This window comes from Manis pentadactyla, chromosome 7, assembly GCF_030020395.1.
Source record: "Manis pentadactyla isolate mManPen7 chromosome 7, mManPen7.hap1, whole genome shotgun sequence".
NCBI classification, from domain to species: domain Eukaryota; kingdom Metazoa; phylum Chordata; class Mammalia; order Pholidota; family Manidae; genus Manis; species Manis pentadactyla.
Window position 1 is genome coordinate 26,091,809 of NC_080025.1, and position 25,760 is coordinate 26,117,568.

At 47.7% G+C, this 25,760-nt stretch overlaps 1 protein-coding gene and 1 pseudogene across 1 annotated transcript in view; both read left to right on the forward strand.

Annotated features, from left to right (window-relative positions):
- The window catches only part of LOC130684358 (forkhead box protein O3B-like), a 28,775-nt gene extending 20,997 nt beyond the window's left edge, over window positions 1–7,778 (forward strand). Inside the window, exon 2 of the mRNA XM_057505002.1 lies at window positions 7,550–7,778. The gene's annotated coding sequence lies outside the window, so the exon portion shown is untranslated. The remainder of the gene's footprint in view (window positions 1–7,549) is intronic.
- A 3,673-nt stretch (window positions 7,779–11,451) lies between these two features.
- LOC118935672 (ADAMTS-like protein 3) overlaps window positions 11,452–25,760 on the forward strand; it is a 99,831-nt pseudogene continuing 85,522 nt past the window's right edge.

Genomic DNA, 25,760 nt, shown 5'->3' on the forward strand with positions numbered 1-25,760 from the left:
TGCCACCTTGGTGAACAGTTCCTGGGGATGGCAAGGGGGGGTCATTTAGCTGTATCCATGGTGATTCTGGGCCCAGGCAGTTACCAGTCAGAGCTGGAGCCCAGGCCACTGAGAATATGGTGTGAGTCTTATGGCAGCCCAGGCTTCAGACCCCATCGACTGAGGCACCCAGGAATGGATGCACTGGACCCCACAGTGGTGGGGAACAGAGGGGCTCACTCAGAACAGGCATCCTCACTCACCTCCTCCCTGCAGCACAAGGCAGCTCATGCCTGCACGCCTGGGACATCTCCCTCCCATTCTGTCACCCTGTGGATCCCGCTACCCACTCAGGTACAGTTATCCCCAAAACAACTCCAACCAGGCCTTTGTTGTTGTCTGTGTCTCCCATGCAGTCAGGTACATGGCAGGGGCCTCTGAAGTGCGGAGGCTGTGGAGGCCTGGCAGTCCAACGGCCCGAGGACCTAAGGTCCTGGCAGCACCTCTCTGAGCACCCCTCCACTACCCTGCCTCTCCCACCCCAGCTAGGCCCTGCCCACCTTCCCTCTACTATTTCTCATTGGTCTGCAAGGATCCCTAAGTGCCAGCCCTACTGTCCCTGTGGTCAGTGAAGGCTTGGAGGTGAGGAAAGTTTCTCAGGGCACATGGTGGGAAGGTGGGATGTGGGCCCAGATCACAGGAGTGCACATCGGGACAGCAGGTCTGGGGCAGCCCATGGCACAGGGAAGATCCACCCCAACTTCGATCCCGCTCCACTCACTGCATATATCAGGGTCAGCTGCTCGGCCACCAGGCGGGGGGGGAATGCCAGGATGGTGGACTCTGGATCTGGCTGTGGCTCTGCCAGGCCCGGTGCCATTCTGGCAGGTGCCCTGGGCCCTGTGCCCGAGGGCTCATGGGGCTCAAGCTCAGGGCTCGGCGGTGGGGCTGAGGGCACTGCTGGGACATCCTCCGGCTCTGCAGGGGCTGAGGCAGGTGACACCGGCCGTAGCTCCAGCACAGGGGTCTCAGGGAGCTCCTGAACTGGCTCTCGCCATGAAGCCGGCCCTCCCCGTGTCTCTGGAGCCAGCTGCGTCTGCCGTGGTTCTGGAGCAGGGAAGATATAGAGAAATGGTCACCCCGGGGCTGATTCCCCGCACCTTACAATGACAGAAAAGCCCTCACTGCGTTGAAGGCAATCCCGGTCCGGGAAGCCCACCCTAGACGGTTCCCTGGCTGCAGCCCCTCACCTTCCAGCTCTGCCACAGTGGGCCCCAGGTGCTTCTTCTCGACCAAGTGGTGGAGGGCTTGGCCCTCTGGGATGGATGAAAGCTGGCTGCCATGGAGGATGCTGGTCACATCATCGGGCTCCCAGGCACGGCGCCTAGCCCGGCCCATCCTGCGGCTGGGGGAAGGCCTGGGGGTGGAAGAGTGAGAAGCCTGGTCTTCCCAGCCACACTGCCCTCCCGGCCCACCCTTGTGTGGGCCTGGCCGCTCTGCATTCCCCTGCCTGTCCAGGCAACTGCTCCTCCCCCTTCCTGACCCTGTGTGTCTATCCTGGGACCCCATCCTTTCCCATCCTCCCAAATAGGAAGTCCCCAGTCATCAGCCCTCCTGTGGGAATCCAAAGATCAGTGACCTGCTGGGTTCTACTGTGCTCCCCCTGCCCCAAGCCTCAAACTTCAACCCCCCGATTCTGTGCTTATGGGCAGTGCCCCCTCTGGGCCCAGCGAGTACATTTCCAGTTCCTCTGGCCCCTTGTTATCCCCTGTGTTACATGAGGAGGCCATGAGGGCATCGCCCGTGATGCTTCCCAGCTGTGACCTGCGCTTGACGCCTGAAGTGACTGCCTGACTCCACCCAGGACGGGGCCCCAGTATTGTATCTACTTCCTTCACTCAGTTTTGCTAATAGTCCCCAAAGGGCCTGCACAAAGATTGCTTCATACCTATTGTTGCTGAAGGAAGTCCTACCAGAACCTTCCCAGGTACCCCTCTGCTGCCCCCAGTGGTCTCTCATGTGGCCATGGTGAGGAAAAGGACTGGGCCCAGCCACAGGGAATTGCAAGCCTCCATTCCAAAGGCTGTTTTCTGTGTGCTTTTCCAAATTGAGGCCCCTGACAGGTGAAGTCAAAGGCTTTTCATCGGGTACAGAGAAGTAATAGCCCCGAACTGGCCCAGCTTGGCAGGCAGTCCTTTCTGTACCGCCAGGCACCAGGGATAGCTCCTCCCGTGTTCCCCATGGGTACCCTAACAGGCTGATCACCAGCCACCCTGCCTGTCAGAGGAGCACCCCGCGGCTCAGACACATGTGGGGACACTCAAGACAAACAGCGGGCTGTGGGAAGAGGCCCGACTTGGCTGAGAAGGGGGTGGATGGACAATCACCTGGTGGCCTGCTGGCCTGTGGTGGACTGGTCAGTGTCTTCGGGAGGGAGTGTGGGCTCAGGAGTGCTGCAGCTGATGTTTCTAGCTGTCTCCACTTGTGCCGTCCTCATTCTCCATTTCTTCCTCACACCTGTCCAGGAAGCCTTCCGCCTGTGGGCCTTATTCCCACGGAGAGTTGACTCCTCTTCATGCTGAAGGGGGCAGGGGGTATATTGTCAGTGGGAAACCCAGGAACCACCAGGACGAGGGAGGTTTGCAACTCACCCAAGAGTCCCCAGCCCTCTGGGGTGCGATCAAGGAGAGGGAAGGGGTGCCCCCAGGGAATGAGATTCCAGGCCCTCTGGAGTGGGACTGTCGACCACTCTCGTGGGGAAGCCCTGGGAGGGCCCTGGCAGGTTGCCAGGTTTGGAATGGGGTCCTGGGTGTAGACAGCCTGCCCCGGGCCTAGAGAGATGGAGGAGGTGAATCCATCCACCAGCTCCTCCACGCTCCCCAGGGTGGAGCTCCGAGAAGCTAGTGCCTAGTAGCTTGGGAGGTGCCACCCGGGGCTGCCTGGACCTCCCCTCGGGGAAATGTGGGCCTCAGTCCCTGCCCCTGACATCAGGCACACAGGGCCATGTGCATACGACTGGTCCCTGAGGGAAGGAGAGGACACCCCCTGGGCTCAGGACTAACACGTGGGTGGAAGTACCTGGTCCCAACACTCACCTCCACGTCCTGAATGGTGAGAGCAGAGGCGTGACACTGACTGCCCCACCAGGGGGCCACCACCTCACAACATGCTGCCACCCAGGAATGGCCCCCCTCCTGCCCAGCCTTCAGTCCTGCCCATACCCCACACCCACCGCACACACACACAGAAGGGGCCCTGGGGGAAGGTCATCCCGGGATGGGTCACCCCTGGGGCCTGGACCTGGAGTGTCCTGCTCTGGGCTGCCCTGTGTTACCTCGGGGTTCCTTGGACAACACGGACAGAGGCGTTGGAGGTGGTCTCTGACCCAATGCCCACAGCGAGCAGGAAGAGTGTCCCTGTTTGCTTCCCTGTCTTCAATGACTTCAGAAGGCTCCACACTAGACCGCATGTTGCTCTGTTGAGCGTCTCCGGTCAAGTGAGCAGGACTGGGATCTGAACCAGGAGCTGGCTTTTGGGTCACGATTCATGTTCTACTGGGCGTGTCCCCAGTGACATCACTTCCTGAAGGTTCCATTTCCTGGGCCCCTCCCTCCATTCACACACGCCCACATGCCCCTCTGGGCTGCTGACTGCCCATCCTCCCGGACCCCTTGCCATGCATGACTACCCAAATCTCCACCAGAGCCCTCCCCTTGCTCTTTGAGTCCCTGGGTCCCAGCTCTGAGGAGAGAAGAGCTGAGCTCAGACCTCTTTTTCTCACCAGTTCCCTGTCCTGCTGAAACCACAGTGCCTCCCAGGAGCTGCCCAACATCCCAACCTGCACAGGCAGGGTCATGCCAGACATTCCTCCCTAGGTATATCCTCAGGGATATGTGGATGACACCTCCAACTCCTGGGGGCTGGTGTCACGTGTGTCTGATGCACAGGCTCAGAGATGGAACAATGCCAACCAGGCCTGGCATAGAGCATCGAATACCACTCAAGTCCAGTCCGGGTTCGGGCCATGTGATCTTGAGCAAGTCACCCCCCTTCTAGGCCATTTTCATGTGTGCACCTTGAAGGGGTGGCAATGACAGGAGACCTAGGTGTCATCTACTCCCAAGGCATCCACCTTCCAGAGGTCTCCGTTCTCTGAGGACCATACGCCAGGGCCTCCTGTTGACGTATGTGGTGGGCAGCCTTGTATGCTGAACCCAGTAATCCCTCCTAGGAAGCACGTACCCTACGACCACTGTGTGGTGTGAACAACGCAGCCAAGGGGATGTGCTGTCACAGCCACGTTGCATGACAACCAGTCACTTCCCCACTTTTCATACTTTCTGTACAAAAGGGTCCTGACACTGCCCAGGGCAGTGAGCTTGGTAGCCCATATCAGTGTGTATGTTTCACGGCTTCTACGCACATATTCTGTTTTTCAGACAAGGGAGTGGGGTTTGGATGCAGCAAGAAAATGGATACGTTCATCCATTTTGTTCACGGTGTGACATATTTACAGAACAAATGTCATGGTTAAGATCACAGAATAAGGAGCTACTAGCTCATTTTCAACATCCAGCTTTAACTACTTAGTAGGCATTTGACTGCGGGTGAGTCACTGACCTTGCTGGCACAGTTTCTCCACCTGTGCCCTGGCCATCATCGTAGGGTCTTGATTATGTGAGGTCACAGAGAGCATTGAAGGAGTTAGCCTGGGAAGAAGGCTTGGAAGTCCTGGCACCTCACAAGTGCTTCATCTAGTTAGTATAAATCGATTGTTACATTCCTCTAACCTGTGTGTAAGCTCCAGAGGGCACGGAGCTAAGGGGTCAATGCAGAATTTCCAGAACCTCCCACCTAGCCTTAGTCCATTTACAGATCAATGGTTGTAACCAGTACAGGGCCTTGCAACCTCCAGGACAAGGGGTGGAAAGGAAATGGCCATTCTTGCCTCCCCTCCATTCCTGGTATGTAACTGGTCTGGCATCTGCCAAGCACCAAGGACCCACTCATGGAGTTACTGCTAGAAGGGGTGGGTAGGGGAAGGGGAGCACCATCCGCGGCTGGACGAGATGGATGGTGCTGAGCCTGGCTAGCGAGTGTAAGAAAAGCCTTTCTACCTGCCCTTTCCCTTGACTGATTTCAGTTTTGCAGTCTCATAGGGGGACTCGCCCTGGCCTAGGAACATCTTTCCCTCCAAGGCTATATCTGGCATAGTTGGCAGGATTTGGTGAACCCGAAATCGGTCCTCATGGTTCCCTGTTGGTGCGGACTGCTCCTGTAGATGGTGTGGAGGTACTCTTAGTCTCCTAGAGGCAGTGGGATACATCTGGGAACCCCCCTAGGGGTGGCAGGTATTCCCCAGGGGTTTCCCGTGTGGGTGGCTGTGGGTGGCGAGGCTTCACCTGGAGACCCCACAGTGGGGATGGTGTCTGCGACAAGTGCCTCCTGGAGGAGTGGGCCTCTCCCCAAAATCTGGGAAAAATGGGGACCCTGGAGGCAGTGGAGTCAGCCCCGTGTAAAATCAGGGACTTGGGAACTGAGTGGCCATGGGGTGGTTGTTTTTCGCAGCATTAGAAAGGGTTACTGATGAGAGAAATGCCCTCCAGTGGCAAGCGTCCAGGAAGATGAGTTGTGGGGTGTTCCGAGATGGGAAAGAAAACTGAGGTCACACTGCTGAGAGACACACTGGTGGCAAGGGAGGGGCCAGCACAAAAACGGAGATAGAGAGCCTGTGCGGGGGTTGAAGGAAGGGGTGGTGCCTTTAGCCAAGGAGAGGGCAGGGTAGGAGGAGCCAGGGACAAGGACGGTGTGGGGGGGAGGACAGGGCTGTTGCTGAGGCTACTGCCTGAGGCACCATCCCTCCCATATTGAAGGCCTGCCCAGTTTGTTAGGCAAATAAAGATGCCACAACCGTGGGTTCCTCGCTGAGTGGAGCAGACCCCACCCCACTGTGGAGCACTGCACACTCTGCGCCTATACCCAGGCCGAGCTGGAGTCTCCGCCTACATGGCCTTTGCATCTTTGGGGTTTAGGAGTAGAGGGCATCGTTCTGCCTGGGTCAGAAATGAATAAAGTGGCTTCCCTGACGACTCACCCATCTCTCTGGCAGAGGATACAAAATGCCCGTGAGCACCAGGGAATGATGTACTTTTGGATTGGCTGACTGCAGCCCTAAGGGCAGTTTGTCCTAATCAGGGTGAGTTGCCATATTTCCATGCTAGTTGGAAAACACGCAGCACTCCCGCAGGTGCTGGGGAGCTGGGCATGGAAAGTGTCAGCTGTTATGTGGCCCAACAGGGCCCCTGTGAGGAGCTGTTCACCACGGGGATGAGGACTCTGGTGCTCCCTACAGCTCTCCCTTCCTTCTCTGGGTCCCTAGTGACTATTGTTGCTCCTCCACATAGGAAAACCCGTAGGTGAGGTTATCCTACTGCTCAGATCTGGGGGAGGCTGAAATCATAAGAGCACAGAGGGAAATATAGTCTGTGACTGAAAGAAGAGGTTTACAGGGCCCTGTGAAGGTCTCGAGGACCCAGATTATGGGTTGATTTGATAAAGGCGGGGGCAGTGAAAGAAATACTCCATGGAGAGCCCAGTAAAATCTTCCTAGAACTGTGGCACCAATTAAAGCCAAAGCAGCAGTCCAAGCCGCTGAGGTACAAGACACGGAAGCCAGAGACAAAGCCCCTCCTCTGGCCCTTGTGCCTGCAGGACTTCCTGGGTCCCTGACCCCACAGGAGGGTGATTGGGGATTGTGGTTTGACCTGGGGGGGGTGTCCAGGTCCCCACCTTGTGGGCGTGGTGAGGACTGGAGGCCACATGACATGTACAATTAGCAATTGACTGGTCCCCAGTGAATGTACAACGTGTTCTGGCACTGGTGGAGTCCGGAGCTGAATGTTCTGTGATTTATGGCAACCCTGAGTGGTTTCCTGGGACCCCTACTGTGATAGATGCTCCAGGGGTAAGGCAGTTAGAGTGAAGAAAGCCCAAAATACATTGGGGATGGGGTATTTACCCCCAAAGCAGTACACTGTGTATATTTCTCCAATCCCTGAATATATTTTGGGGTTGGATACCCTGCAGGGCCTGTGGTTACATACTACTGCAGGTGAGTTCCGACTGAGGATTTGTGTGGTAAAGGCAGCTCGGAGGGGACTTGCTAAGCACTTGCCCATAGCTTTGTCTGTACCTTGGCAAGTGACAAATACTAAGCAGTATGTATTGCCAGAGGGCACAAAGAAATTGGAGAAACCCTACAGGAGCTGGAGAAGGTGGGCATCATAATGTGCACTCATAGTCCTTTTACTTCCCCGGTGTGACACATCATGTTGAGGGCCTTCTAATGCTTTCTTCTCTATTGACATAACACAGGAGAGCCAGGAACAGTTTGCCTTCATGTGGGAAGGCTGGCAGAGGATGTTCACTGTCTACCTGCAGGGACACCCCTGCAGTTCCAACATATGTCATGGACTTGTAGCCCAGGACTTGGCAGCATGGGAGAAACTGCCAACAGTGCACCTGTATCATCATATTGATGACATTATGCTCACATCTGATTCTCTTCCAGATCTATAAGGTGCAGCACCTAGAGTGCTGCAGCATCTACAGGAGAAAGGATGACAGGAGGGACAGAAGTTGGGGCCAGCTATCACTTTCTGCCTGGCCTCCTGGTTGGCTGCTGGTGGCAGAGGGATCTGTGATGTAAGTCCGGGGAGAGGAAATCCCAGGGAAAAATACCTTTAAGATGAGAAATCAGTCAAAGGAAGAAATAAAGTTTAAAATTCATTTATTGCTTACAAACTGCAGCCTGTGGCCTTCTCTCTTTCCTGCTCCAGCAGAAGCAAAACCAGCCCTCCCCATCTCCTCTCAGGTACAGCCCATAAGCCCTCCATTGCCCAGGTGATTACCCATTGGTATGGAGATGAACTTCTCCCCACCCCTGAGGAATGATACAAATGCACTAAAGCCATACTTCTTTCCACCTTGATATGGAGATGTACTAAAACCAGGCGTGATATTCTGGCAATATTATAATTTTAGCCACTCATGAGCACTGGTGGAAGATTCCATAAAGGTCCAGGCAGAGACGGCCTGTGAGCAGATGAAAATGTAGAGCCAAAGGAGGGCTATCTGGAAATAAGTGGAAGAATCTCAGAAGGGAGGGACTTGGTTGGAAAAAGACTACACCATGTTCTGAGGCCTTAAGGGGAGGCCAGAAGAGGAGACCAGAGCTGCCTATTCTGGCCCCAGAGGGGAATTGGGGCTAAGCGGCAGCTGTGGAGCTGGATTTCAGTCAACCTGAGTACCTTTTCCTACAGCTGGAACTGGGGGGAAAATGGAAAGGTCAGGGACAAGGGGCGTGACCCATGGCGTCAGGAAGGGGAGTTCCCTTACAGGCAAAATGCACCCCTCACGGCCTCAGCAGAGCTGCTTTCCTTTCCTGCCCCAACCCTCTCTTTACCAGAACCCCCACCTTCCAGGCAGCTGGCTAAGCAACCCATTAAGGCCATCTTCCTAACTCATAAATGAAGCCTTCTGTTCCATGGGTTCTTGTTCATGGAGTCAAAGAATCAACTTGTCAAACACTTAGTAGGAGAGCAAGGGAGAGGCTTTTATTCAGAGATGAAGTGTGAGGACAGAGCTCCTGGCTCACGCTGGTGGGGGGACAAGAGAGTCCAGGGTGGTGCGTTTTGTAGGGGATTTATAGGCGGTTGAGAGACAAAGGACTAGGGATGCAGACCTGCTAAGTGGTCCCAAAATGTTTATCTTTGAGGAGACATTTAGTTTTCATCAGTCTTCTGCAAAATTAGCTTAACACAAAAAACTTACTGCTCTGATTCTCTCAGGATAGCAGCTTCTTGGTCTCGGAGCATATCATCCAAGACTGCTTGCTCTACTTTCAAAGTGGGCTGAGTTATTGTCTGTCTGTTAACGAGTATGTTGAGAACCTTACTTTTTAACATCTTGGGTTTTAAAATGCAATCTTATCTTTAAGATGGAATCCTTCTTGTTTTAACTGCATGAATGACTGGGCTTGTTTGCTGAAATCAATTGCCCAGGTTGCAAATTATTTTGTTAGGGCTGGAGGAGGAAAAGCAGCATCTGAGTAAAGTTAAAAACGTAAGCTGGGTCTTTCAGCAGGCTCAAGTAAATCTCACCACAGGATGACTTAACTGACACAATGCAGACTTGGGCTATGCTGAGGTATTTTCTTATCTGGGGGATATTCAAACATTCTAGGTCAAGTTACTCCTGGCTTTTTAGTTTTAACTCATTTAACTGAAGAATGCCTATATTCTGTTAGATATTTTTACCTTAAAGAATTAATGTGACTGATTTTGCTTAATGTTTAACATTCGTAGGGGTTTCTTTGCACATTGTTACATTGTTCTGACTGTGATTAACCTGCTTTGCTTTTTTACCAGAGGCTCTCACCCTACTCTGTCTAAAGCCACGGCCCCTGCCTGTCTTACTTCCACCCCAAGTATATGCAGGAATGAGGAAGAATTTGTTTATTTGAACAATTCCCCGGGGTGACAGGTGCACAGGGAGAATTTCCACTTTGCTCTGCATCCCACTCCCCACCCACCAGGCCTGCTCTGGGGGGTAATTTAGTAGGAAGAGGCCCTGGCCCACAGAAGCAAGCAGCTGTCACCCAGCGCCCAGCAGTGCAAATGCACGGGTTGGCTTCAAAAAGGATATGGGGCCTGTGCCAGTTGAATTGTGGAAGAAAATCCCTCTAGATTTCCACTTCACACGGAGCACTCACATTCCACTGGACTCCAGTTGAGACAGGGACCAGTAGGGTGAGGGGGCAAGATAATCACAGAAAAATGTAACAATGTTCAATGAAACCCCTACCAGAACAATTTGCAATCTGTGCGATATAGCAAGCAAGCCCAGTAATAAACAAGTAGTAAAAACAGGAAGGATTCCACCTTACAGATAAGATCGCATTTAAAACGAATTTAAAATTAGTAAAAAAAGTAAGTTTCTTACATACTGTTTAACAAACGATAACTCAGCCCAGCAGAGCAGGCGGTTTTAATTGATAGGCTCCCACACCAGGGAATCTGCTCTCCTGGGAGGAAATCAGAGCAGTAAATGTCTTGTAAATAATGGGAAGGCTGTTAGGAAACTTAATGTCTCTTCAACGATAAACATTTTGGGTCCACTTAGCAGCTCTGCATCCCTAGCCCTTTGTCTCTCAACCGCCTGTAAATTCCCTGGAGAGGCACCACCCTGGACTCTCTTGTCCCCTCCTGGTGTGAGCCTGGAGCTCTGCCTCCCGCTTAATCCCTAAATCAACGCCTCTCTCCGGCTCTCCTACTGTGTTTTCGAAGCTCAATCTGACCCCGGAACAAGAAGCCAGGCATCACAGGCACCCACCCGTGTGTGCTTGTTTCCTGTATCCAGAGGCGCACTGGGCTAGAGAGCCAGGAAGGGGCAGATTCCAGGAGTCCACGTGACCAGGTGGGGATTGAGGGGAGGTTTGGGGGCGCTGTGTGTCCTGTGTGCGTCACCCTTACCCATCCTGCGCCCCCAGAGCTTCAGGGTCACGGAGGGCGGCCAGACATCATGACCCCATCAAGAGGCGTCCCAGGCGGCTCCCCTCTAAGTAGTCAGGATCAGGAGCGGGCGTTTGGGGGCCAAGGCCCAGTCTCTGTTTCGCACTCCCCCAGATAGGCGCTTCCAGAGAGGACACACTCCCCTAAGGCTGCGCCCCGGGGACAGACGCGGGGGACCCCAGGCGCGTCCCAGGAGGGAGCCACAGAGGCTGTGCGCCTGGCGTAAGGCGGGGATGGAGGACGCACGGGGTGGAGTCTCACAGTAACTTGCAGGTCCGGCCCCCGCGGGCTGGTATGGTCTCTCCACAGAGAGAGGGCGGGGCGGGAAGGCGAAGGCCCTGCCCTCTGGGCCTCCCGCAGGGCGGTGCCGAGGCCGAGGCGCGGGTGGGAGCAGGTCCCGGATGTCGCCCGGCCCCGCCCCTCCCACAGCGCGCGCCGCCGGCCCACTCGAGGGACCCGGCGGCGGTCACAGCGGGGGTTAAGGCGGGAGCTCCCGCTAGGGCCGCGCGCCCTGTGACCACTCCGGACTCCACTGGTAAAGCATTTTCCAGTCAGATTAGGTCTAGGAGGAGAGATGCTGATTTTTTACTTGTTGAGAGTTCATGACGGTCGTCAGCGGTGGATAATTGTGGGAAAATAGCCTAGTAAGTTTTAAATTTTAAATATGTTTGAGGGGTTTTTGTGATACAAATTTTCAGGCAGGTTACAGAATTCTAGTGCTAGAGTGAAGCCTATAAGTGCAATAGTCAAGGGAGTAAACTTTAGGTAGTTAGGTATGGTTATTTGAGAAATAGTTACTGGGGGGATATTGTTAGACAATAAGAATCTGGCAAAAATATTTCCTAATATTAGGCGTTTGATTGAGTATGTTAGTGTTGGGTTTTTTTCCAGTTCTGCCATGGAAAGCAGTGGAAAGAAAAGAGGAACTGTGCAGAAATGACTCCAGCGCTCCTCCGTCCTGGGAGGCTGAGCAAGCCTGCTCGCGGAATATGAGGATCAGGGAATAGAGCTCCCCACTGACAGCGTTCAACACAGTAAACAAAACTTGGGGGGTTTATTGGTATTTCTTTACTGGGCTCAGATATAGCAGTGGTGCTTCATTCTGCCAGTGGGAATATGCTATTGCAGACAACCGTACTGAAGTCTTGTCTGGAGAAAGTTGGATGACTGAGAGGCCCTTACTACCCATCTTTCTGAGATTTTAAACATTAAGTTTTGGAGCTGTACCTTAAGCAAGACATCTTAGCAGTATTTTTTGAAGTTATTTAGTGCAATAGTATCCTGTGAATAGAGGTCTGTGTTCACTTAAATTTATGAAATGATGCCCATCATATTCCCCTTGTAGGTGTTTCTAGTACGTATTCACATAGAGTCTGACGGAAAGTTTGCGGTAAATAAACCTGGTGAATGTCACTGAACTCAAGAGGGTTTCGGACTTACTCTGTCACTGAACCTCTTGCCTGTCCCTTGAGATCTCATGATGCAACTGTTGCTTCAGAGTGTATTTAATACGTGTGTCTGAGCCAAATCTATTTTTTAAATTAAGTGTAGAAATCAATAAACACACTCTGTAAAGGGCTAGATAGTAAATATTTTAGGCTTTGTAGGCCAGTCTCTGTTGCAAACATTCAGCTCTGCCATATAGCAAAAATATAGCCATAAACAACAGGTGAACAGGTGACCTGGCTATCTTCACTAAATCATTCATTATGAATACTTAAATGGAATTTTATGTAATTTTCACATGACACACGATATTATCCTTCTTTTGCCTTTTTCCCCTTAATAATTGATAACTGTAAAAATCGTTCTTAGCTGGTAGTCTGTACAGAAACAGGTGGGTCAGATTTGACCCATAGGCCATAGGTGGATGACCTCTGACTTAATGGACAGTAGTAATTCAGGATGAGAAATAAGTGATTTATTCAGCCAGATTGTGCAATACCCTTGATGTTTTCCAGCAGATTAGGAACTTCAGAGTATTTATATATTAAATAGAAGATTATTAACGCCTCATCTACTCTGCAGAAAGCATTTGTTATCTTGCAGTTCTGCTCCCAAATATTGAGACCGTTTAATAATAAAACACTGCCTATTAACAAAAGACAAGCTCAATGAAGATTTTTTGAATAAATGTTGGTGAAAATCTCCATATTATAGGAGACATAAGGATAGAAATGATCTCTCCATAATTTTTTATTTATGACCAAATCTTAAAGAAAACCTTTCAATGATGTCATGCATAGATTTGAATTCTGAAACAGACACAAAAGTTTGGTATATCTATAGTGAAAAAATTCTGCTTCTACTAAGATTTGAAAATTTGTTAATTATATAACAGAGCATCAATAACAGTACAGCATTAAAAAATGTATTGAATCCTCTCAGAATGAAGGTAATTTTTTGCTTCATTGAATGCTTGTCACTCCTTTCTGTGCCTCCCTGGCTCCCTGCAGGTTCATCCCGGACCCCTGGTCAGCCTGCAGCACCACGTGTGGACCCGGCGTGCAGACCCAGGAGGTGAAGTGCTGTGTGCTCCTCGCATTCACACAGAGAGATGGAGCTGCCGGAGGAAGAGTGTGGAGGCCCCAAGCCGTCCACCGAGCAGCCTTGCCTCTTGGAAGCGTGTGACGGGGACCCTGCCTCCTGCCAGCTGGACACCTCTCCCCAGGAGAAGGACAGTGACATAACTTACAACTGGGAGTACGCTGGCTTCACCCCTTGCATGGCAACGTGTTTGAGAGGTATTTGACCCTTGCAAATGGGGCAGCTGTGTCTTGTGTGGCTAATGGTTGGAGAGACGACTAGCTGAGCTTGAGTCAAACATGCACGTTGGCAAGACGCTAAAGGGGGTTAAGTCATTCAAATAGCTGCAAACTCTGCCTTTTCTTTCATTTTGCATCATGATTCTATATTCTAGGAAGATAAAGGAGAGCGGGACTATATCCTGACCACAAAGTTAGTTAGGTTCCTTTGGCCTGAGCACCTGCATAAGCCAGGTGGGGAGAGAGCAGCTGATGAATATGGAATAAAAAGGAAAGCAGAATTGAGGTCAAGGCAGTCTTGTGCATAAACCGGTGCTAAAGATTGGGGCCACCTGGGATTTACCATCTCTGGTCTGCTCTCAGTCAGAAGTCATCCTCAGAGAACATTTAGGTCATCTGCACACTGGGCCAGGAACCAGGGCAGAACACACATGCTGAGATGTGCGTGTGTGTGTGAGGAACACGCAGAGCCAGTGGCCCTGCTAGGGCTGGAAGAGCAGTGCAGTCATGTGGCCGCATGAGGTGGAGGTTGGCTCCAGCTGACTCAGGCATCCCAGGGTCCCGAAGGGAGTGGGCAAGCAGGGGGCAGGAGCCCAGACTTTGCTCTGCTGGCAGTAAAAAGATAGAAGTAACCAATAGGAAAGCTACATCTTCTGCTCACTTGAAGGAGACTCGTTCGTCTCTTCAGGAACCCAGAGCCCCTGACCCCTTACCCCTTGATTCGAGCTGTCACGGGGAAACCTGGGCTAGACATGCTCTGACCCCAGTCCTGCCCACGGAAGAAACGGTGCCTTCTAAGGCAGTTACAGGCATGCTCCATTCCTCCAGGTGGCCGCGGACGTGTTAGTAGGAGCTCAGGCCTGGTCGCTGTGCCTGAACCCCTACCCTTTCTTCCCCAGACCCAAGTAAATTCTCGACCCTTCCCATCCAGTCCCGTGACGTAATGGTGTCTGTCTTTCTCCTCTCCTGCCTTATTCAACCTCTAAACACCCTAGACACTGTTCCCTAGCTTTGCCAGCCTGCCCCTGCCAAAAACCCAGATAAGGCAGTGTACGCTTTGCCCACCAGCCGCAGCTAAGCCACTGCCTGTCCTATGGAGTTCTACAGGTGGCATCTGGGAAAAGAAGACTTTGCCGCCTCCAGATTCTCTCTTCCTCTCTTGCTTCTCCTTGGTTCTTAGAAGCCCTTCTCAGCTAGCTAGGAATTCAGCTCTCCTGGTTCACTTGTACCCTGGAGGTCTGCTGGGTCTCTTACCTCCAGGTCCCATCGTCTCAGTCGCTGTCACACTGCCTCCTGTCTGTGGCTGCCTGAAACTGCTCCCTCTGAGTTAAGTATTTGGGACTCGATTCCTCTTTTGTTATACCTTGGGAACCTTAATACTGGCATGCCCTTGGCAATCTGGGAGCTGATTTCTACTTTCCTGATGAGTAGAGGTAGTTGTTGAGATGCAAAAACGGTCCCCTATTCAGTTACAGTTACAGACGACTGGAACTTTCCACGGCATTCCTACAAAATATCAGCCCTCTGCCATTTCTGAGCCCAGCGTTGCTGCAGTTTCCCCCGAGGACTGGAGCTTTGTCTTTTATTGTGAGAGCAGAAGTGAGCCCTGGCATTTCTTGTACACCCCACGTGAACTTTATCAGTCTCAAGTTTTCAGTCACTGCATCGAGAGGATCACTAGTTCATCTGGGTCCCGGCCATCCTTGAGTTCAGACCTTTTCCTCCCTAGAAAGGCCCCCTGCATTTGGGAAAGCAGATGGCACATTGGGTCCTTAGCTCTCTGCAGACCAGTTGTACTGCCCAACGACACACGGCGGGGGACCCCATTCAGCTGACTGTGTCAGATGGCATCTCTGAAGGCTGATGCCAGGATGCTGGACCCCGCTGTCGTGTGCCCAGCACTCAGCAAGATAGGCCTAGATTCCACCTCCAGGATGGCTGGAACCGACTGGAATGATTTTCTATTTTTATTGTTGTTGTTAACAGCTTTATTGAGATATAACTCACATACTGTACAATTTATGCATTTAAGGTGTACAGTTGGGTGGTTTTTAGTATATTCACAAAGTTGTGCGACCATCACTGCAGTCAATTTCAGACCACTTTACTTACCCCCAAGAGAACCCTGCACTGTGCACGGTCACTCCCCGTGTCCCTTCTAAGCCCGTTTTCCTAGCCAGTGGCAGCCCCTGGCAACTGCTCATCTGCCTTCTGCATTACGTGTAAATGGAATCACAGATGTATGGTCCGTGGGAACCGCCTTCTTTCACTTACTATAACATCTTCAGTCGCAGTTCACCCCTCAGATTGCCTGAATCACTTCAGTTCTTTTTATGGCTCACATACTGTTCTACTGTAGGGATAGACTACATTTTATTATCTGTTCATCAGTTAGAAATATGGATTATTTACATGTCTTGGATATTATGAATAACACTGCTGTGGGCATTGATGTACACATTTTCTCACGGATGTGTTTCCGTTTCTCCTGGGTATCTGCCTAGAAGAGTAGAATGACCTTTGAATCCACTTCAAGCCTACAAGTCATGTGAAACTTCACTAATTGACTTTATCCTCACTGGCACTGCGCACCTTTTGGCCAGCTGGGAGAGGACAAATTGCCTTGTAACGAAGTGAAATTTGGGGTCAGAAGCTTCATGTGAAGATGCCGTCTGTTTTCTGGCATCCAGTTGTATATCTGGAATACATTTTACAAATTTTAACTCAAATTTTAGCTAAACCTGGTAATATTTAAACACAAACAACTTTTTAAACAGCAGTTTAGCCTTGTAAGAGTGTATTGTATCATACAATCCTAGAATAATATCTTTTAAATCAACCTTGGACACCCACTGTCCCAAACTTTACAATTGGGAAACCAAGGTTTAGAGACCACCCCACAGTCCAAAATAGACAACAAACTATTTAATTCTCCTTTTGAGAGGGTTGGTTGAACTCTAAGTGCATACGGTAGGCTTCCCAACTTGGCAAAAAGTACTGTTTTTAATTTCTTGGGTTCAAGCTTAAAATTTCTTTTTAAATAAATAAGTGAATTCCATAAACCTCAAAAGCTCAGACGTGAAACCAGACTCTATAAAGGTAAGGGACTGGGTGTCTATTTTGTGCTAGATGCCACGGCTCTGCCCTGGCTTCTGTGCTCCGTGTTGGGATATGAAATGAGTGAGACACAGTCCTTGTCTTGATGGGGCAGAGCTCTTGGTGCTTGGCTGTATTAATTACAGGTGGTGACACTTGCCTGTCTGATCCATTTCCGTGTGGTTTTGGAGAGTCGGCTTCTGCAAGTCCACTTACTTGTGCTTATAAACGTCAGTTTTTAACTCTGAATCTGGATTACAGTGGGGGAAAGTGCAGTGACCGTAACCATGGGAAAATGGAATATCAACAGACATACGGTTATTTCTTCCTGTTTCTGGTAGGAAGATAATACATGCAAATTACAGATTTCTGGAAAGATAAACTTTTGGTCACATTCTGATAGTCTTCATACTTTTATTTTCCGATTTGTCCTCACAGCCATACGGGAAATAAAAATAAATCCATTTGTTGTTGGCACGGACACTTAAGAACCTTTCCTAAGTCAGCTTTCATACTGGAGTGGTGACAAAGAATCCTTTAATCTCCAAAGCATGAAGAATCCAGACATATTCAGTTTCCTGCTTCCAGAGCATATGTCCATATGTATGGAGCACTGTGTGTGTGTGAGTTCACACACGTACACCCTGGAAGATAGGCTCACTTTTTTAATAGCTTCTGGTAAGGTTTTATAATCTGCAATGTCATGAACATGCCTTATCAAAGTTTTTCTTTTGCATTTTATGTTATCTGTTGCATCAATGACCTTTCTTTTCCACCTCTGCATGTTCTAACAACACAGGCTAGTAATACATGCATGGACTTTGACCCCATTTGACCCCTTGGACCCCTGTCTCTGCCACTCTTTTTGGGCGAGGAATTTAAGTTTGTCGAGGTTTATTTTTGTAGAATGAGAAGGGCCACACCTGTCTCATTAAGATTAATGAAAGGACTGAAAATAATTATTAAACAAGGTGATGTTAGAATGTTTAGTCACAGTGCCTGACACATGGTATGTAGTAAATGTTAGTGGGGTGATTCTTTCTGACTAAATTTATTTAGTCAGATTGAACTAGACTCAGTGCATCTTAAACTTAATGCATGCTGAACCCCTTAAAGCGTCCAAGAATTCTTATGAATTCTCTAGGTAAATAATCATCTGGAATTAATGATGATGTCATCTTTCCTTTTCCAATAGTTATTTATCTCATTTAAGTTTTATCTCTTATTGGATTGTCTAGAACTTCACCAACAATAGTAAATAATGTGGATAATGCTAGCCTTGCCTTGGCCCTGGAAGTAGCAAGAACTCTCTATTGTCTCATTCAAATACAGCATTCTGAAATAATTTATTGCATGTTTCTTTCAGGCACTGGGCTAGGATATAGTGACTCAGTAGTTCCTGCCTTTGGAACTCAAATCATCTAGCGGGGAAATGCATTAATCACATAACCACATACACGTATGTAAAATTACAGCCAGTTGTAGCAGCTAAAAAGGAAGCATGTGGGGCTATGAAGGCAGAGAAGAGGAGGAACTTGGCCTAATTAAGGAAGTAAGGAAAAGCTTCTCTAGAAACAATTAAACTCATACTTAAATCTGAAAGATGAGGAATTAATTAAGCAAAAGAGGCATTGGAAAGGGTGGCACAAAGAGAATTTCCAGCAGCAAAAAGAGCTTGTGCAAAGGTCCCAGGTGGCAGGAGGGTGCCTGGTACCTTCCAGGAACTGCAGAAGGCAGGCACAGCTGGAGTCCGAGGAAGCCCGGGTTTCATGTGAGATGGTGCTAGAGAGGAAGGAAGGGGCCAGGCAGTTAAGGCCTTGCTGGCTGTATTGATTTCTGTTCTTATCCCAAGATCAAGGGGAAGCCATTCAAATGGGAGTCACATGATCAAATTTTTATTAATTTCAAAAAGCTTAATCCAGCCGTATTGTAAAAAATGGATTAGAAGGGATAGAATGGATGTAAGGGAGGCCAGCTAGGAAGCCATTGCCTCATCCCGGTGAGAGCCTGGGCTGGGGCGGTGGGGTGGCGGAGACGGGCAGCAGTCGTGTCCCTGAGGAGTGCATAAAGGTGAACACCTGTCTCTGGGGTGGGCAGCAGGAGCGGGGGCTAAGTCCGAGTCCTGGGGTTGTTTTCTGAGATGAAGAGAGCTGACAGAAGGTCTGGCCGGGCAGAAGGAATCGTGAGGTCAGTGTGGACACTGTGCATGGACAGCAGTGAAGCTCGGGGCTCGGATGGGCATCTTCAGGGAGAGAATACCCGTCCATAGGGCCTAAGAATGAGCTTTGAGGACAGTCAGCATTTGCTAGTTGAGTGGAGGATGCTGAGCTGCAGAGTCAATGAAAGTAAGAGTCAGCAAGACAGGAGGAAAGCTGGGAGGGAGTGGCGTGGTGGTGAGCACAGTCAGCCGCGTGATGGACACAGAGGGCTAGAGGTGAGAACTTGAGTGTGTGGGGGCTCAGCGTGGGGGGGGTGGTTCAGGGGGGTCGTGGACACAGAAGCCAGGTGGGAAAGGATGGAGGGAAGAGGGACACGTGACAAAATGGAAATGAATAGACTGGATTACTGGTTTGTGGCAAAATTTGTGATCAAGAAGACACAGAGGATGGCATTGTGGGTTGAGGTAGGTGCTGTGTGTGTGTGTCATGTTGTTTGATCACAGAGAGTCTTGGGTATATTTGAAAGGCCGTGAGGAAGTTCTGGAATGAAAGTGAAAGGCGTGGTGATCAGTCCCCTTCCCGAGAAGATGGAAGGGAATGAAATCCAAAGCACAGTGGTGGAGATGAGGTGGAGGCACGGCTCCCCCTGAAATGGGGAAAGAGAAAAGGATAGGATGGTTGCGAGAGCAGGGTGATGTGTTCCTGTCTGGTGTGTGCATGCAAACCTGTGTGCCAGGGATTTGGTGGGTGAACCTACAGGCGCTTGAGGTCATCCTGTGTTCTTTTTTACAGTGCTGACTGCAGTGTGCTAGCACTTATTTGAGGGTTTTGCACACACGCAGACCCGAATGCTATTGCTGTGTGTGGGTGCCCTCTGTTTAGCTCGGTGGAGTACAAAAATGCTTTCCTGCAAACAGGAAAACACGTGAACTCGGACCTGGCTCACTGTGGGCACATTTTAGCACACTGTCTATGGAAGCTGTTCCCGACATGGTACATTAACAATCTCTGTTTTGTTCTCTTTGAACCCTGCAAATCATGACAGGCTTCTAGCTGTACTTTCTTCAAGCTACTCTTGATATAATTGGTCACTTCCTCTTGGGCTCCAGTGATGTTTATGATGCCCTTCATAAGGCCAAGTGGCTTTCAACAATCCTTAATCTTTCCCAGCTGTCTCCTCAACTGGTTCCTAAAAAGAACTCACCTATTTGGACGGCTGTAAAACTTGAAGTTGACACCAAAAATGGTACTATTCTTCTGCACTTGGCTGGGCCCATAGCGTTTTATTTTTCCCCTCTGTTCTGTTTCCTGGGAGCTGATCCAGTGCTTACTCTATCACACTGGCTAATCAGCAGAGAGAAGCCTGTATATTAGCATTCTTTTCAGTATGGCTGTAGGTTTTCTGCACTAGAGCATCACAGGGCAACACTATGTGAAGTAGATCTATTTTTTTCCTTTTATAGATTTTTCTCATCAGGGTTATAGTAGTTTTGTAAGAAGAATGGAGTTTTCCGTTCCCTTCAGTCTTCGTAAATGGTTGACATCAGAGAAATCATCTGTTTAAAAATTTGAAAGAACTGGTTCCTAAATGGTGTGTTCTTATTTTTCCCTCTTGGGAGCCAGAGGGCTGGGGGGAGGATCTTTTTTTTTTTTTTTAAATAATTATTTTTTATTGAAGGGTAGTTGACGCACAGTATTACATTACATTAGTTTCAAGTGTACAACACAGTGGTAGAACATTTATATACATAATTCTAGGTTCCAGCTATCACCCTACCAAGCTGTTGCAATATCTTGACTATATTCCTTATGCTATACATTACATCCCGGTTACTAATTTATTTTACCATTGGAAGTCTGTCCTTTTTTTTTTTTTTTTTTTGTGAGGGCATCTCTCATATTTATTGATCAAATGGTTGTTAACGACAATAAAATTCTGTATAGGGGAGTCAATGCTCAATGCACAATCATTAATCCACCCCAAGCCTAATTTTCGTCAGTCTCCAATCTTCTGAGGCATAACAAACAAGTTCTTACATGGAGAACAAATTCTTACATAATGAATAAGTTACATAGTGAACAGTACAAGGGCAGTCATCACAGAAGCATTCGGTTTTGCTCATGCATTATGAACTATAAACAGTCAGTTCAAATATGAATACTCATTTGGTTTTTATACTTGATTTATATGTGGATACCACATTTCTCTCTTTATTATTATTATTTTTAATAAAATGCTGAAGTGGTAGGTAGATACAAGATAAAGGTAGAAAACATAGTTTAGTGTTGTAAGAGAGCAAATGTAGATGATCAGGTGTGTGCCTGTAGACTATGTGTTAATCCAAGCTAGACAAGGGCAATAAAACATCCACGTATGCAGAAGATTTCTCTCAGAACGGAGGGGGTGAGGTTCTAAGCCTCACCTCTGTTGATCCCCAATTTCTCACCTGATGGCCCCCCTGCGACTGTGCCTGTCTTAGGTTGTTCCTCCCTTGAGGAATCTTACCCGTCTCTGGCTAACCAGTCATCTTCCGGGGCCATACAGGGAAATGTGAAGTTGGTGAGTGAGAGGGAAGCCTTATTGTTTGAAAAGGTTAGCTTTTTACTTCTTTGCATATTTATGCCCTGTAGCTTCTATGCCCAGCATTTGTCTTGAGGTATCTTTACCACTTGGAAGAATTATGATACTCGTTAAATTTGATATGAGGCACGAATTCTATTTAAGGGTTGTAATTAGGAAGGAAGAAGAAAAGCGATAGAAGTAGCAGGTGGAAGAAAACATGGGAAGATTATTTCTTTGACATATCTTCTTGTAGAGTAACTTCAGCATATATAGGTTTTAAGCTACTACTTAAATTGCGCACACACATTAACATAATAGGAGTATAGTTACATAACCAAAGCATATCTGTAATTACCAGCCATCTCCAGTGAAACCAAGAAAACCACTTAGGCACCTTAGGCATTTGTGAAAACTTATCTATGATATGGTGGATATTGTCCAACTGAACTTGAACAGTCTGAGAGAAATCAGACAAATTAAAACAACCCATTCCTGGGGAATGTTCACATCCCTTATGTTCTTTTAACAGTAAATAGTCTGTAGTTGTAAGATTTTGGAGCGCTACAATTTGCACTTCTCCTAATTCTTGGTTGAGTTCCAACAGTATAGATCCAGTCAAATTTGTTGTTTTACTGTATGCACAGGCCAGCTTAGATATCTCCTTCATTCCCATGGCAAGTCCAGGAGCTGGTGGGATGAGTGCATCTACAGCTGTAGCAGTGCGTGGATCTTTGTTGGGGTTTTTTGATGATCATCTTCTGGCATGAGTCTTCCAGAGAGTGCAGATGTTGGAAGTTCTTTTTCATATCGTATCTTAGTTCATTTTCGGGGTAGTCAATTAGGCTTTGATCCTCTGTATAAACACAAACAGACCCTTTGCCTACACTTTTATATGCCCTTTACACCCTTGTGTAGAACTCGTTGGAGGTTACCACACAGGAACTGCCCTTTTTTTTTTTTTTTTTGCTTTGTTTTTGGTATCACTAATCTACACTTACATGACGAACATTATGTTTACTAGGCTCTCCCCTATACCAGGTCTCCCCTATAAACCCCTTTACAGTCACTGACCATCAGCATAGCAAAATGTTGTAGAATCACTGCTTGCCTTCTCTGTGTTGTACAGCCCTCCCTTTTCTTCTACCCCCCCATGCATGTTAATCTTAATACCCCCCTACTTCCCCCCCCTTATCCCTCCCTACCCACCCATCCTCCCCAGTCCCTTTCCCTTTGGTAACTGTTTGTCCATTCTTGAGTTCTGTGATTCTGCTGCTGTTTTGTTCCTTCAGTTTTTCCTTTGTTCTTATATTCCACAGATAAGTGAAATCATTTGGTATTTCTCTTTCTCCATTTGGCTTGTTTCACTGAGCATAATACCCTCCAGCTCCATCCATGTTGCTGCAAATGGTTGGATTTGCCCTTTTCTTATGGCTGAGTAGTATTCCATTGTGTATATGTACCACATCTTCTTTATCCATTCATCTATTGATGGACATTTAGGTTGCTTCCAATTCTTGGCTATTGTAAATAGTGCTGCAATAAACATAGGGGTGCATCTGTATCAAACTTGATTGCTGCGTTCTTAGGGTAAATTCCTAGGAGTGCAATTCCTGGGTCAAATGGTAAGTCTGTTTTGAGCATTTTGATGTACCTCCACACTGCTTTCCACAATGGTTGAACTAACTTACATTCCCACCAGCAATGTAGGAGGGTTCCCCTTTCTCCACAGCCTCGCCAACATTTGTTGTTGTTTGTCTTTTGGATGGCAGCCATCCTTACTGGTGTGAGGTGATACCTCATTGTAGTTTTAATTTGCATTTCTCTGATAATTAGCGATGTGGAGCATCTTTTCATGTGTCTGTTGGCCATCTGTATTTCTTTTTTGGAGAACTGTCTGTTCAGTTCCTCTGTCCATTTTTTAAATGGGTTATTTGTTTTTTGTTTGTTGAGGCGTGAGAGCTCCTTATATATTCTGGACGTCAAGCCTTTATCGGATGTGTCATTTTCAAATATATTCTCCCATACTGTAGGGATCCTTCTTGTTCTATTGATGGTGTCTTTTGCTGTACAGAAGCTTTTCAGCTTAATATAGTCCCACTTACTCATTTTTGCTGTTGTTTTCCTTGCCCGGGGAGATATGTTCAAGAAGAGGTCACTCATGTTTATGTCTAAGAGGTTTTCGCCTATGTTTTCTTCCAGGAGTTTAATGGTTTCATGGCTTACATTCAGGTCTTTGATCCATTTTGAGTTTACTTTTGTATATGGGGTTAGACAATGGTCCAGTTTCATTCTCCTACATGTAGCTGTCCAGTTTTGCCAGCACCACCTGTTGAAGAGACTGTCATTTCGCCATTGTATGTCAATGGCTCCTTTATCAAATATTAATTGACCATATATGTCTGGGTTAATGTCTGGATTCTCTAGTCTGTTCCATTGGTCTGTGGCTCTGCTCTTGTGCCAGTACCAAATTGTCCTGATTACTATGGCTTTATAGTAGAGCTTGAGGTTGGGGAGTGAGATCCCCCCTACTTTATTCTTCTTTCTCAGGATTGCTTTGGCTATTCGGGGTCTTTGGTGTTTCCATATGAATTTTTGAATTATTTGTTCCAGTTCATTGAAGAATGTTGCTGGTAGTTTCATAGGGATTGCATCAAATCTGTATATTGCTTTGGGCAGGATGGCCATTTTAACGATATTAATTCTTCCTAGCCACGAGCATGGGATGAGTTTCCATCTGTTAGTGTCCCCTTTAATTTCTCTTAAGAGTGACTTGTAGTTTTCAGAGTATAAGTCTTTCACTTCTTTGGTTAGGTTTATTCCTAGGTATTTTATTTTTTTTGATGCAATTGTGAATGGAGTTGTTTTCCTGATTTCTCTCTCTGTTGGTTCATTGTTAGTATATAGGAAAGCCACAGATTTCTGTGTGTTGATTTTGTATCCTGCAACTTTGCTGTATTCCGATATCAGTTCTAGTAGTTTTGGGGTGGAGTCTTTAGGGTTTTTTATGTACAGTATCATGTCATCTGCAAATAGTGACAGTTTAACTTCTTCTTTACCAATCTGGATTCCTTGTATTTCTTTATTTTGTCTGATTGCCGTGGCTAGGACCTCCAGTACTATGTTAAATAACAGTGGAGAGAGTGGGCATCCCTGTCTAGTTCCCGATCTCAGAGGAAATGCTTTCAGCTTCTCGCTGTTCAATATAATGTTGGCTGTGGGTTTATCATAGATGGCCTTTATTATGTTGAGGTACTTGCCCTCTATTCCCATTTTGCTGAGAGTTTTTAACATGAATGGATGTTGAACTTTGTCAAATGCTTTTTCAGCATCTATGGAGATGATCATGTGGTTTTTGTCTTTCTTTTTGTTGATGTGGTGGATGATGTTGATGGACTTTCGAATGTTGTACCATCCTTGCATCCCTGGGATGAATCCCACTTGGTCATGGTGTATGATCCTTTTGATGTATTTTTGAATTCGGTTTGCTAATACTTTGTTGAGTATTTTTGCATCTACGTTCATCAGGGATATTGGTCTGTAGTTTTCTTTTTTGGTGGGGTCTTTGCCTGGTTTTGGTATTAGGGTGATGTTAGCTTCATAGAATGAGTTTGGGAGTATCCCCTCCTCCTCTATTTTTTGGAAAACTTTAAGGAGAATGGGTATTATGTCTTCCCTGTATGTCTGATAAAATTCCGAGGTAAATCCATCTGGCCCGGGGGTTTTGTTCTTTGGTAGTTTTTTGATTACCTCTTCAATTTCGTTGCTGGTAATTGGTCTGTTTAGATTTTCTGTTTCTTCCTGGGTCAATCTTGGAAGGTTATATTTTTCTAGGAAGTTGTCCATTTCTCCTAGGTTTCCCAGCTTGTTAGCATATAGGTTTTCATAGTATTCTCCAATAATTCTTTGCATTTCCGTGGGGTCCGTCGTGATTTTTCCTTTCTCGTTTCTGATACTGTTGATTTGTGTTGACTCTCTTTTCTTCTTAATAAGTCTGGCTAGAGGCTTATCTATTTTGTTTATTTTCTCGAAGAACCAGCTCTTGGTTTCATTGATTTTTGCTATTGTTTTATTCTTCTCAATTTTATTTATTTCTTCTCTGATCTTTATTATGTCCCTCCTTCTGCTGACCTTAGGCCTCATCTGTTCTTCTTTTTCCAATTTCGATAGTTGTGACATTAGACCATTCATTTGGGATTGCTCTTCCTTTTTTAAGTATGCTTGGATTGCTATATACTTTCCTCTTAAGACTGCTTTTGCTGTGTCCCACAGAAGTTGGGGCTTAGTGTTGTTGTTGTCATTTGTTTCCATATATTGCTGGATCTCCATTTTGATTTGGTCATTGATCCATTGATTATTTAGGAGCGTGTTGTTAAGCCTCCATGTGTTCGTGAGCCTCTTTGCTTTCTTTGTACAGTTTATTTCTAGTTTTATGCCTTTGTGGTCTGAAAAGTTGGTTGGTAGGATTTCAATCTTTTGGAATTTTCTGAGGCTCTTTTTGTAGCCTAATATGTGGTCTATTCTGGAGAATGTTCCATGTGCACTTGAGAAGAATGTATATCCTGTTGCTTTTGGATGTAGAGTTCTATAGATGTCTATTAGGTCCATCTGCTCTACTGTGTTGTTCAGT